The sequence below is a fragment of the Panthera uncia genome, assembly GCF_023721935.1.
Source record: "Panthera uncia isolate 11264 chromosome B2 unlocalized genomic scaffold, Puncia_PCG_1.0 HiC_scaffold_25, whole genome shotgun sequence".
Lineage (NCBI taxonomy): Eukaryota > Metazoa > Chordata > Mammalia > Carnivora > Felidae > Panthera > Panthera uncia.
The window spans coordinates 11103856-11117004 of record NW_026057581.1 but is presented as its reverse complement, the minus strand read 5'-3'; the positions used below and the strand labels follow the sequence as shown (position 1 = coordinate 11117004).

Here is a 13149-nt window from a genome sequence, read left to right as displayed (position 1 = left end):
AGGGAGGTACCTAGAGTAGCCAACCAGACTCACAGATACAGAAAGTAGAATGCCAGCTGCTCGGGGCTGGCGGGAGAGAGAAGCGGGAACTTGTTTAATGGGTATAGCGTCTTAGTCTTGCAATGAAAGCTGAACTCCAGAGAAAGTTCTGGAGATCTGTTGCAGGACGATGTGAACATACTTAACAGTACTGAGATGTACACTTAAAGATAGTGAAGAGGGTACCATGTGTATTTTACCACAGTGGAAAAGTGCAGCCTGAGGAAGAAGCAAAATCATAGAATTTTTTTTTTCTTTTTTTTTTTTTTTAATTGTTTTTAACGTTTATTTATTTTTGAGACAGAGAGAGACAGAGCATGAACGGGGGAGGGGCAGAGAGAGAGGGAGACACAGAATCGGAAGCAGGCTCCAGGCTCTGAGCCATCAGCCCAGGGCCCGACTCGGGGCTCGAACTCACTGACCGCGAGATCGTGACCTGAGCTGAAGTCGGACGCTTAACCGACTGAGCCACCCAGGCGCCCCGCAAAATCATAGAATTTGATAATCCTTGGATTGATAAAGACCTTTAATGATATCTGGGCCAGACTTCCAGTTTTAGACACTTTGGATACATTTAAAAATGTTTAGGGTCACCTGGGTGGTTCGGTTCGTTGAGCGTCTGACTCTTGGTTTCGGCTCAGGTCATGATCCCAGGGTCGTGGGATCGAGACCCGTGTTGGGCTCTGCGCGGAGTATGGAGTCTGCTTGAGAGTCTCTCTTTTCGTCTGCCCTTCCGGCTCTCTCTCTCTCTCTCAAAAATAGAAAAATTTAAAAAAATGTTTAGCATCCTCCTTGACACTAGTCATTATTTGCATGCATTTAGTGAAAATCTAATGTCATAGCCAAACCAATTAAAAAACCTAGGAGAAATTTATCTCCAGGTTCTTCTTTTTTCATTTGCCTTTGTTTCTCACAGAGGATTAAATTCCAAATCCGTCTGCTCATGGATTTCTCAGCGATGGCAAAACCATTTTCAGTGTAGATTCACAGAAAATCTCATTCTTGAATAAAGCTGAGGTTTGCGGTTAAAAAAAAAAAAAGAAGCAAACATAAAAAGGGATTCTCTCTTACTTGTCCCCCAATTAGACATTATATGCAGCACCCAACCCCAGTCTTCCAGGTGATCTGGTGGCTCAGGTGATACCAGAGACTCCAGGATTGTAATTTAAATAGGTGCCTGTCTCCTCCCGTTTGCAATGCGTTTGTTCGTCACATCTAAGAAAAAGGAAGATTCGTCTCATGACCTCCATTCTTATTAAAATCCCTATTGAAACGCCTCTTGGCAGAAGAGGGGAAACTCTGCTGTCCATGGGTTCTAGAAAAGTCCGTGTAATGAGACGTGTTCGCTTCCAGTGGATCCCGGAGCTCAGCGATTACTCGGGTCTGTTCTTGAGCTTAATGTGCTTGTTCTCGAGAAACCTTGTATGCAGTAAGACAGTGGCTGGACTGCTTCTGTTTGAGGCACGACAGCACCTGAAAACTAACACGCAAAATGGAATAGTCCTGCCACTACACTAAGAGATTCTGAAGAAACTGACAAACATTTGCTGTCTTAAACTCTATTACAAGAATTACTGGATCATTATGGTTCCTATCAGTTAACATTGACATTGTACTTGTGAGGTGCAGAGTACATTGTAACTGTCATTAGCAATATCTCACAAAATTATATATAGAAGTGTTGTACTAGAGCACTGAATTTGCCCTTAAAGAAAACACGCTGTGTTTGCATAGCAAGTAAGTCTCTTCAAATTCCATACTAAACAGTTCCTTTCAATTCTTTTCAGAACAAAGCAAGTTCTAAATAAAGTGTAGCCCGATTTATATCACGTTTTTTCTCCTCTCCACTCGTCAGCCTGAAAACAATATGACTCAACTGGAGGACAGTTCTCAATAATGGGTGCAGAATGCTTAAAGAAAGGCATGTTTTTCACTAACAAGTTTTTTGAAAAATGAAAGAAGGAGAGAAAGAAGGAAGAAAAGAGAGGGGAGGGGGAGAAGAGAAAAAGAGGCAGAGAAAACCTTGTCATCTCAAAGTTTAGACTCTGCTTCTACAACACAAAGGAAGTACAGACAGCTATTGTCCATCTGCCCATGACTTTAATACACTGAGAAGGCGGTTTATTTTCTCTCTTATAGAACCATGTGTCATTGACATTAAGCTTGCAGCTGCTGCCTCTCACATAAGCCAGAAGTGGGGGTTGAACATTGTTCCAAGAACACACCTGTTGCCTAGAAGAAGAAAAAAAAAAACCCTCACATACCTGATTGTACAGTATGGAAATCTGAGAATGACACAAATGTGCATCATGTTAAATCCTATCCGTGTATTTAAAAGCTGTTTCACAGATACTAATAATGAATAAGGGCAGCCAAGCTATGATTTAACGTCTGCTTCGATGTGTTGGCTGCTGGCTGGGCTTTAATTTACTGATCACTCAATAGTCCATTGACAGACCAGACCACAAAAAAGAGGAACTAATAGCTACAATTAGGAAGCCCTGTTGAACCAAAGAACATAACAGGTTTAGAAAAGATTAGATCTTGTAAAGCCTTCTTGTGTGCAACATAAACCCAAGGGCTTATTTAAACTAGTCTTCAACCCAGGAACACTGGCGAAGCTTGCACCCCTTTTAAGAAAGAATCAACAGTGCCTAATTTTATAATAGCTATTTAGATTAAATATAGTCTTCGATGTCAAAGGAAAGGATCCCCCAGAAACTGGGTGTATGTAATACCGAGCTCTTGGCCAGGCATCATTTATCCTTAACTGGACTTACGTGATTGTTTTTCACAAAGCTGGCCTGCTGTTATTCACGGTCAATGGACCCAATCTCAGGCTCTTTCTAAATGATTTGACAATCGCAAAACGACTATGAATCACATAGCTCCTCTCAACGCAAACCCTTTTTGGAGATTTATAGAATTTACATTTTAAAAATGTCTCTGGAAGTCTGGAACCATTTATTTTCTGTTCTTGATTAAAATGGATAAGAAAGAAACACTCTTTTATTCATTGTTTCGTAAAAATGAGAGAACCATACTTTGAATCCAAGGGGAATACAATTCAGTTAAGAAGTGCAGCACACTTAAGCATAGTGTGATTAAGTCACAGTGCGCCGTGTTATGACCTTGACTTCCCTGCCTTTGTAAAGGACGAACATTTTTAGACAGTTATGATAGGGGCACTCCTGATGGATCACAATCACTCTAGATGTTTCTAGTCTTTGTTATTTATTTAAATCTTCTCCAAAATGTTTTGTCTGTCTTCATGCCATGTTCAAAGAGCGGCTGACTAGGACTAGCAGGTTGTATTTGCATTTTAGAGCTGGCTCGACTTTTTACAGTGTAACCTTGAGCTGGTCCCTTACCCTCCCCAGTGATGAGGCTGGACGACCTCCCTCCCAAGGGCCTTCCCTTTCTCACAGCCCGATGGAGCGACTCCCCCCTGTGTCAGCATTAAAGCATGAGGGAGGGGCTGATGGGTTTCCACACAGGGCTTGCGATAGGGCGTTGTCACCCTTATAAACGTATCTTGAGTCATGCCAGGGAAAGTACCTCAATCATCTGGACATCCCATACAAGCAGAAGGAAACACAACAGAAAAAGGACACAGCCAACACTACAGACAAAATATCATCCTGCTTTACTGTGATAGAGAAGAAAATCAGACTCCTTCATTTCAAGAGACCTTGAGGCCCTGTGAGTCTGTCCTTTTTGGTCTTAAAGGTTGTCCCTTATTCCTTTACATGGACCTTTTCTCTGGAATAATTAATAACTCTGTCTCTGGAATGAATCACACAAATGCGTGTGCATATTAAGTCTACTCATTGCATCCATATCTTCCTTTGACTTTAGAAAATATTCATGGGTAAATCACACTCATTTAAAAAGTGACCATTTGCATTTTTGATGCTTTATAATGGGGGTCTATACAGGAACTCTCCTGCCCTTGCCATAAAAAAATCCTCCAAAGCACAAGTTTGGGGTTGAGTCAACCAAGCAGCCCATTCTACATAGATCCCCCTCATCCTCTCCTGGTCGTCTTCCGCCAAGTTATTTCTCTCATTGACTTCTAGTTTCCTGCTCATTGCTTTATTTTAAACATTTATTTTTACTGTAACAAGATATAGAGTACTTTAGCAACGTCAAGCCCAAAGGATCTGTAGGTCTTTGAGATTCTCCACGTGGCAGAGATCCAGAAAATGACTTGTATAAAGAATTCTATGCTGGGGCGCCTTGGGTGGCTCAGTCGGTTAAGCGTCCGACTCTGGATTTCCACTCAGGTCATGGTCTCACGGTTCGTGAGTTCAAGCCCAGGCTCTGCTCTGGCAGTATGGAGGCTGCTTGGGATTCTCTCTCTGCCCCTCCCCAGCTTGCTCTCTCTCTCTCAAAGTGAATAAATAAATTAAAAAAAAAAAAAAAAAGGATTCTGCCCCTACATTTCATACAGACTTCGAGTTGGGATTTTTCTTTCTTACTGTCTTAGCCAGTTATGATGGTTGGAATTTTTAGAGAAGGAGATACCTTCATATCATCCGTTCTAATATATATCCCCTTTTCCTTTTCTTTCTCCCTCTGTCTCTTTTTTCCTTCCTTTCTTCTTTCCTTCCTTCCTTCCCCCTCTCTCCCTCCACTCCTTCCTTCCCTCATCTCTCCCTCCCTCCTTTCCTTTCCTTCCCTCCTCCCTCCCTCCCTCCTTCCCTCCCTCCTTTCCTTCCTTACTCCCTCTCTCCCTACATCCCTTCCTTCCTTCCTTCCTTCTTTCTCTTTTGAGAGAGGAAAACACACACTAGAGAGGTTAGGTGACATCGGTGATAGGTTGCATGATGGACCGTGGCTTGGTTCAGAACCAGAGTCTGGTCTCTACAGTTCCCAGTCGCCATTGGGTGGGGAGATGCCTGCCTTTGACCCTGTGGGCAGCTGTGTCCCCCGTCACCTTTGTGGGGAACTGGATCCCTAGTGAGAAGCAAGTGGCACTTACCTGCCTCCTTCCTCCCACCCTCTGCAGTCCGTAGTGGTTCCCGACCCCCCTACCCGGTTTCCACAGTATGAGGAAAGTTCATTAGGACCGCTGACTCAGACGAGGAGTAAGGAGAGTGTGGAACATCACCTCTGCTCGTGTGTGAAGTATGTCCTCAGAGCAGTGCTGAGTGAGGCGACAGGGAAGTTGGTGGCCTTCGGGACAGATGCACCGTCTCCCTCATGGGTCTTGGTTTCTGCCCCATCACACCCGCCTTGTCCCAGCCTGGTTATCACTCACTGTGCTGTTGGTGCCAAAGTTGCAGAGTTCCAGAAGGTCACAGATATCAGTTTCTGTCATCGTTTCTTCCCAAGAATGTGGAGAAGTTTTATTCTCGGCATTGGACACGTACTTTGCTACCCAGCATCTGCGCTGACGCACGGCCCACTCCTGCTACGTCACTAGCCTTAGTGGGACATCCCTGAGACTGCTTTTTAACTTAAGGGCGTTTGTGTTTAGGACATATAATCCCCAACTCTTCCCTTGAACGTTCTACTCTGATACCACATTTAGAGCTTTGGAGACCAGGTGGACTTAGAATCCAAACATGTCTTGAAGGGCCACCAGGCGTCACTAACCACCAGGATCTCCCCATCTACCAAACATAAAATGGCACCAAAACATGTTGCTGAAGTAATGAATCAGGTGCTGTGATCTTGCAGGTTAAGGCTTTTTCTGCCTCTTTTTCCCCCCCTTCCTGGATAGTAAATTTGCTTTTACCAAACTCATGCCTGAGTGCTTTTTTTTTTCCTTGAAGGAAAACTATGGAGTGCTAGTGTTGGTTATCTGTGTCTGTTCTGTGTTCACTAGCACGAGCAGCAAGGAAAAGCACGGATGCATTCCGACCATACCCAGGCCTGCTGTGCTTGGGGTAAGCAGTGTCCCCCACCAGCTGGCACCTGTTGGCCTGTACCTAGGAACAGAGTAGATTACTGAGTCTCACATGAATGGCCTTGCTCTGTGCAAACTCATAGCAAGAATCTACAGTCCAGGCCACATCAGGAGTTCCCAAGGGTAACCAGCAACTTCTCTCCATACATCTTTCTCCTGGGCCGTAACTCTTTCCGAGGGTTGCTTACCATCCATGTCAGAATTCAGTCATGCTACCCAAGACCGGAAAGTACACGTCCTTGTCCTCACCCTTTTCTTTCCCCCATCCTTCCTTCTTTTCTAAAACGACACCGATAATTGGAACATTTGTTGTTGTTTTCTATCTAGACTTCAGGATAACTTAATTGTCTGCCTGGAGGCTGCGTCAGCCTCTGAAAATTAATACTTTGTCTAAAAGAAATGACCTGATTTCATTTAGCTTATCTTGTTATTTCTATCCATGCACCATCCCCACAAAACACACGCACGCGCCCACTCGCGTGCATATCCACTATTCACCTAAGAATTCTTTGTCATGCCATATTAGCTACGTGTAAGACAGAGGTCTCCGTCAGATATATGGGATGTCAGGTCCAAGAGTCACTCTGTAAGAAATATGTTTGCAGATTTGTCTGTATGCCTAAGGCAAGTATAAAATACGCTTTCTTGCTTTTAGTGTTAGTATTTAGATTGTTACTCATTCAATGTATCTATTAGCATACTTAGTATTTAGGTTGTGGTTTACCAATGTAAGTTTTAAAATATGAGAGTTTGTACATTTTATAACACATTACAAGCCAACTCTTTTTAAAATATCAAATCTAAGGGGCACCTGGATGGCTCAGTCGGTTGAGCATTCGACTTCGGCTCAGGTCATGATCTTGTGGTCTGTGAGATCGGCCCGTGTCGGGCTCTGTGCTGACGGCTCAGAGCCTGGAGCCTGCTTCCGATTCTGTGTCTTCCTCTCTCTCTCTGCCCCTCCCCCACTCATGCTCTGTCTCTCTCTGTCTCAGAAATAAACATTAAAAAAAATTTTTTTTTTAAAAAAGAAATTCTAAAGGGTTCTGAGCTTTGGGGACTACACATCTTAAACAAAAATGAAACAACAAAAATTCCAGGGTGGCTCAGTGGGTAAGAGTCAGACTGGCTCAGGTCATGATCTCACAGTTGACAGGCTCAAGCCCCTTGCTGGGCTCTGTGCTGACAGCCCAGAGCCTGGAGCCTGCTTCGGAGTCTGTGTCTCCCTCTCTCTCTGCCCCTCCCCTGCTCACGCTCGGTCTCTCTCTCTCTGTAAAAAATAAATAAACATTAAAAAATAATAAAAAAATATCAAGTATAAGATGTGTTAGGGATGTAAAAGAAAACAAGGTATTTAATGAATGAATTAATAATTTATCATTCATTAAAGAAGATGTGTATATGATAAATAATCCATTACACACACACACACACACACACACTCAGCCGTAAAAATGAATTGCCATTTGCAACAATATGGATGAACCTCAAGGGTACAATGGTAAGTGAAACAAGTTAGACAGAAAGACAAATAGCATATGATTTCACTTACACGTGAAATCTGAAAACCAAACAAACCCGACAGAATAGGAGCAGAGTTATAAATGCAGGGAACAAAAGTGGTGGTTGCCAGAGGGGAGGGGAGTGGGGGGGATGGGCCAAATGGGAAGAGGAGTAAGAGGCACAAGCTTCCAGTTATAAAGTAAATAACCTGGGATTGTAATGTACGGCATAGGGAATATAGTCAGTAACATTGTCACAGCTTTATATGGTGACACATGGTAACCAATGTTTTTCAGTGACCATTCCATCCTGTATATCGATATTAAATCACTATGCTGTACACCTGAAACTAATACAGTAGTATATCTCCATTATTCTTTAAAAAAAAAAAATAATGATATCACTCATGTGTGTTTGCAATAGAAATCCTCTCCTTTTCAGAAAACACTTTTTTAAAAAAATTTATTTATTTATTTATTTAGAGAGTGAGTGGGTGAGGGGCAGACAGAGGGAGACACAGAATCCAAAGCAGGCTCCAGGCTCTGAGCTGTCAGCACAGAGTCTGACATGGGGCTCGAACTCACAGACCGTGAGATCATGACCTGAGCCAAAGTCGGACACTTAACCGACTAAGCCACCCAGGCACCCCTAAAAGATTTCATTTTTCAGTAATCTCTACACCAACGTGGGGCTCGAACTCACAACCCTGAGATCAAGAGTTGGATGCTCCATTGACTGACCCAGCCAAGCACCCTGGGAAAACTCTTCTAAGGCACTTGGAACATCGATACTTGACTTTCAATTAATCAGTGTTGTTAAAACTGACTAATATATGGATAAGGTAGTATGGTTTTTTGATAATTTGGGGCTCGCCTGTTGAGTGCTGGGGTCTATTACAAGGTTCCAGAAGTATGCTGTTTCCTCTGACCCTGGGAGCATCTCGCACTGTGCCCATAGTGAGTGGTTAATCAGTGCTTCGTGAACGAATGAATGAAAATGAATGTTTGAGTGAATGAATCAAATCATTAACGAATTAGTGAATCAATGGATAGATGAATGTGCCATAGCCAAAGTTTAAATTAAACAGTATCCTAGACTACCAGTTAAAAAAAATACCAAAGCCAAATATTAAGTCATGAATTAGCAAGTAAAATATGGAGAAACATAGACTCTGTAGATTTTTGTTTCTCTCTCTCATTCTCTCTCTCTCTCTCTCTCTCTCTCACACACACACACACACACACACACACACACACACACACACACTCTAAATTTCTCATAGATCTGACAGTTTATCTAGTACCTCCCTCATTCCCTTCATTCTCATTTAAAAAAGCTAAATGAGAATTTTTTAAAATTTATCTGAGGATAGTTGACACACAACATTACATTAGTTTCAGGTATACAATGTAGTGATTCATCATCTCTGCTCATTATGCTGTGCTCATCACAAGTGTAACTACCATCTGTCCCGATACAGTATAATATCATTGACTATATTCCCTGTGTTGTGCTTTTTATTCCTGTGACTTACTCATTCCATGACTGGAATCCTGGATCTCCCACTCCCTTCACCCATTCTGCCTGATCCGCTCCCCCCTTCCCCCCTGGCTACCATCAGGGTGCTCTCTGTATTTATAGTTCTGGTTCTGCTTTGTTTGTTTCTTTGTTTCTTTGTTTTTTTTAGATTCTACATGTGTGAAATCATATGGTATTTGTCTTTCTCAGCATGATTTATGTCACTTGACATAATATCTTCTAGGTCCATCCGTGTCACAAATGGCAAGATCTCATCCTTTTTTATGGCTGTGTAATATCTGTGTGTGTGTGTCCTCTTTATCCATTCACCTATTGATGGACGCAGGTTGCTTCCATATCTTGGTTGTTGTAAATGCTGCAGTGAACATAGGGGTGCATGTATTTTTTGAGTTAGTGTTTTCGTTTTCTTTGGGTAAATACCCAGTAGTGGAATTATTGGATCACATAGTATTTTTATTTTTAATTTTTTGAGGAACCTCTATACTGTTCTCCACAGTGACTGCACCAATTTACGTTCCCACCAACAGTACACAGGGTCCCTTTTCCCCACATCCTCGCCAACACTTGTTATTTCTTGTCTTTTTGATTTTAGCCATTCTGACAGATGTAAGATCTAAATGAGAGTTTATAAGCATGTGAAAATCCACCAATATATTGACTGATAGTCACTGCCACTAGAAATCCCATGATCTCTATCTGAGACAAGGTATTTTTGTGAGCTTTACTGTAAGTATTTTAAACTGAAGCCCACATTTAAAAAAGGAATTGAATTTTGTTTTCTGTTTGCATTACGGTTTGACGTGTTACTTTCTCCTTTGACCGTTAATGTTCAAAATGATAGAGATCAGGTGAGAGATAATGTTGGAGTCTGAAGGGGCCAGTTGGGAAATTCAATTCTTGTTTGGAACTTCACTGTGTATTTCCAATAATCAACTTTCTTGGGTTCCAAGAATCTTCAGCTATATTGTTGTAATTTTAAACATCTGGATGAAAACTAAAAAATTGAGTAGATTGGCTCAATATGTCGAAATACTAACCATCCCAATGTTTTAATGGGGACTCTCACACCAAAGTTCATTTATATTTTTTAAAAAAATTTTTAATGTTTATTTATTTATTTTTGAGGGAGAAAATGAGCCCAATGGGGGAGGGGCAGAAAGAGAAAGAGAAAGAGGGAGACACAGAATCTGAAGCAGGCTCCAGACTCCGAGCTGTTAGCACAGAGCCCGTCACTGGGCTTGAACCCACAAACCACGAGATTGTGACCTGAGCTCAAGTCGGATGCTTAACCGACTGAGCCATCCAGGCGCCCCCGAAGTTCACTTATAAATTAGTTCTTAGAAATTTGGAAGACATTTTCCCATAGACCTCATGTAAGCCAGGAGGGGTTCAGTTCCAATGAAAAGGTATGGAAGAACCTCGCTGCGTGTATGGTACACAGCCTGCTGAGATCTACAGTCTCTTTGCTAACAGTTTGCCACAAGATAAGCACAAATTGTACGACTTTGAAAACTTTGCTAGCAACCCAACAGAGTAATTTTATGTCTGCTAAATCTGGTAATTTAAAAAAAACTAGGACTTGTGCTTTGTAGGTCTGGCTTTTTAATTTCATTTTCCTAGCAAAGCTCTTTTATTTATTTTACGAAAGTATCAGTCTGTGACAGATGAGAAATTAAAAAGAAAAACCTTTAACCAAATGTTTTGTGAGCAGCACTTATGTAATGCAACATGCGAGAAAAAATTCTTCCACTCTGCTTTTAGTTAAGTGAAGCAGGAAAACAGTAACGTTAACTGCAAAGTAGTTATTTATGGTGAATGCTGATTGATGCCTGGACTGTGAGTTTCATTAGAGAAAGACAAGGAGATAGGGATTTCTATGCAAGTTTGTGTACTTTCAACTGGTATTTGGCCTGATTCCTTTCTACTCTTGCCACCAAAGATGGGATTTTTCTTTTTCTTTATATGAGTGTAGAGTTACAGCCCTTTGATACTTAGCAACTATTATAAGGGTAGCTTTGAGATTCACAAGTGGCACAAAAAAGGCAGGAAGAGAAATTTTTTTCTGAGGATAACTGAGCAAAAATTGAGGGAAGAGAGAGTGAAGAGGTTATATATACACTTAAGAAAGATTCGCTTTGTCAAAAGTAAAGTCTGGAAGGATGTTCATTGAATTGCTGACAATGGTCATTTTGGGGGTGGGGCTGTGGGCTTAATGGAAACATTTACTTCCTAAACAGTCATGTCTTTTGAACCTTTTATATCATGTATGTGCTATGGTTATCATCAAAAGAGGAGGAAAAGGAATGTCTGATTCTGGAAGAAAAACTCTTGGAATCAAGGTATTGCCTAAAAAGGAGTTCGCTGAGCAGGAAAAAACAAGTGAAGAGAAAATACAGGCACCAGGAGGCACTAGGTGGCGCCACTTGGCTGCTGGGCACCCTTGTGGTCAAGAGTCCAGGGTGCCTGGGAATCCCCTGGGAGTGGGGGAACCAGTGTCAGTCAAAGACTTTTTCATGGGTCAAGTGTTCATAGTAAGAGCTCAGTCTAGATGGATTGATATTGACCAGATATGGTTGATGAATGAACGCAATCTGGTTCTTAGCTAACTTTTGTGGTTACTGGAGATCGATCTTATTTCCCTGCCTCATTTTCATTTTCCATATCAGTGAGAGAGGCAATTGGAAAGAAGGGGAAAGAGAACGAGCATTTGTTGAGAGACTGCAATGTGCCAGGCACTGTACACAGCTACTGACAAACCTTCCTTGGTCGGTAGGAGAACCTTTAAGACAGAAGACATTCAAGATGAAGAAGCCAAGCTCAGAAAGACTTGCTTGTAGCCGTACATCTAGTAAGGGGTAGAGTTGGATTCTATCTCAAGCCTGTCTGAAGGTCTAAAGCTCATGGTCTCTCCACCACACTGCTTTCCAGTAACTTAGGTCTTTCATTATGAAGCAGTAGTTCCTGAGCTTCTGTTGTACCAAAGAGCCTTCTATGGAGGCACCCACTGGCCTCGTCTTCAAACCATGCCACCTAGTTGGAGACACAAGGCGTGTACACATGCGTGGAAGTTACATAAGAATAGGGCTTAAATAACACAAGTGAGAAGACAGTGCTTAGTGTCACAGTGGCATTCTAGAATAAGGAGAACCTTGTTGTCTCTAGTTTTTGAGACTGGTCTCAGCCACCAAGTACCCTTTCCTTGTGTAGACCCAAGGCTCATTAACCACGAAGCAGTTCTGGCTTACTAAGTCAAAGGATTTGATTTAAACATGTTGATAAAATGTGTTAGATTCCTTAAGTGTTAAAAAAAAAAAAATTAGAAAATTTGGAGAGGGGCCGATCTGCCAAGTATTTTTTAACCACACAGGGATTGAATTTGAAAATGAAGTTAATTTAGGAGAATGGTTTTGTTCAGAATACAGACTTGTAACAATATTCGTACCTGTCAGGAAAGCAAATGGATTTAAACATACAGTGGTGTTTTTTCCCCCTATTCCCATGCCTTGAGACATACTCAGTGTTTTTCTTTCAGATCTTTGGCCTTTTTAAATATAAACTGCAACAGTGAGTTATTTAGAAGAATTTTGTTGTTGTTGTTGGGCTTTTTAAAACCACGGCGATTGGGGCGCCTGGGTGGCGCAGTCGGTTAAGCGTCCGACTTCAGCCAGGTCACGATCTCGCGGTCCGTGAGTTCGAGCCCCGCGTCAGGCTCTGGGCTGATGGCTCGGAGCCTGGAGCCTGTTTCCGATTCTGTGTCTCCCTCTCTCTCTGCCCCTCCCCCGTTCATGCTCTGTCTCTCTCTGTCCCAAAAATAAAAAAAAAAAAAAATAATATAAAAAAAAACCACGGCGATTGTTTTTATATTAGATTTTGCTTTTTCCCCCATTTTTAAAAAAATTATTTTTTAATTCACATCCAAGTTAGTTAGCATACAATGATTTCAGGAGTAGATTTCTTAAGCCACTTACCCACTTAGCCCATCCCCCTACCCACAGCAACCCTCTGTTTGTTCTCTATATTTAAGAGTCTCTTATGTTTCACCCCCCTCCCTATTTTTATATTATTTTTGCTTCCCTTCCCTTATGTTCATCTGTTTTGTATCTTAAATTCCTCATATGAGTGAAGTCATATGATATTTGTCTTTCTCTGATGGACTA

The 13149-nt window shown here is 41.8% G+C and overlaps 1 protein-coding gene across 2 annotated transcripts in view; it reads left to right on the top strand.

Moving 5' to 3' along the window:
* The window catches only part of CAP2 (cyclase associated actin cytoskeleton regulatory protein 2), a 154370-nt gene that overhangs the window by 26018 nt on the left and 115203 nt on the right, over positions 1-13149 (top strand). The window lies entirely within an intron of this gene.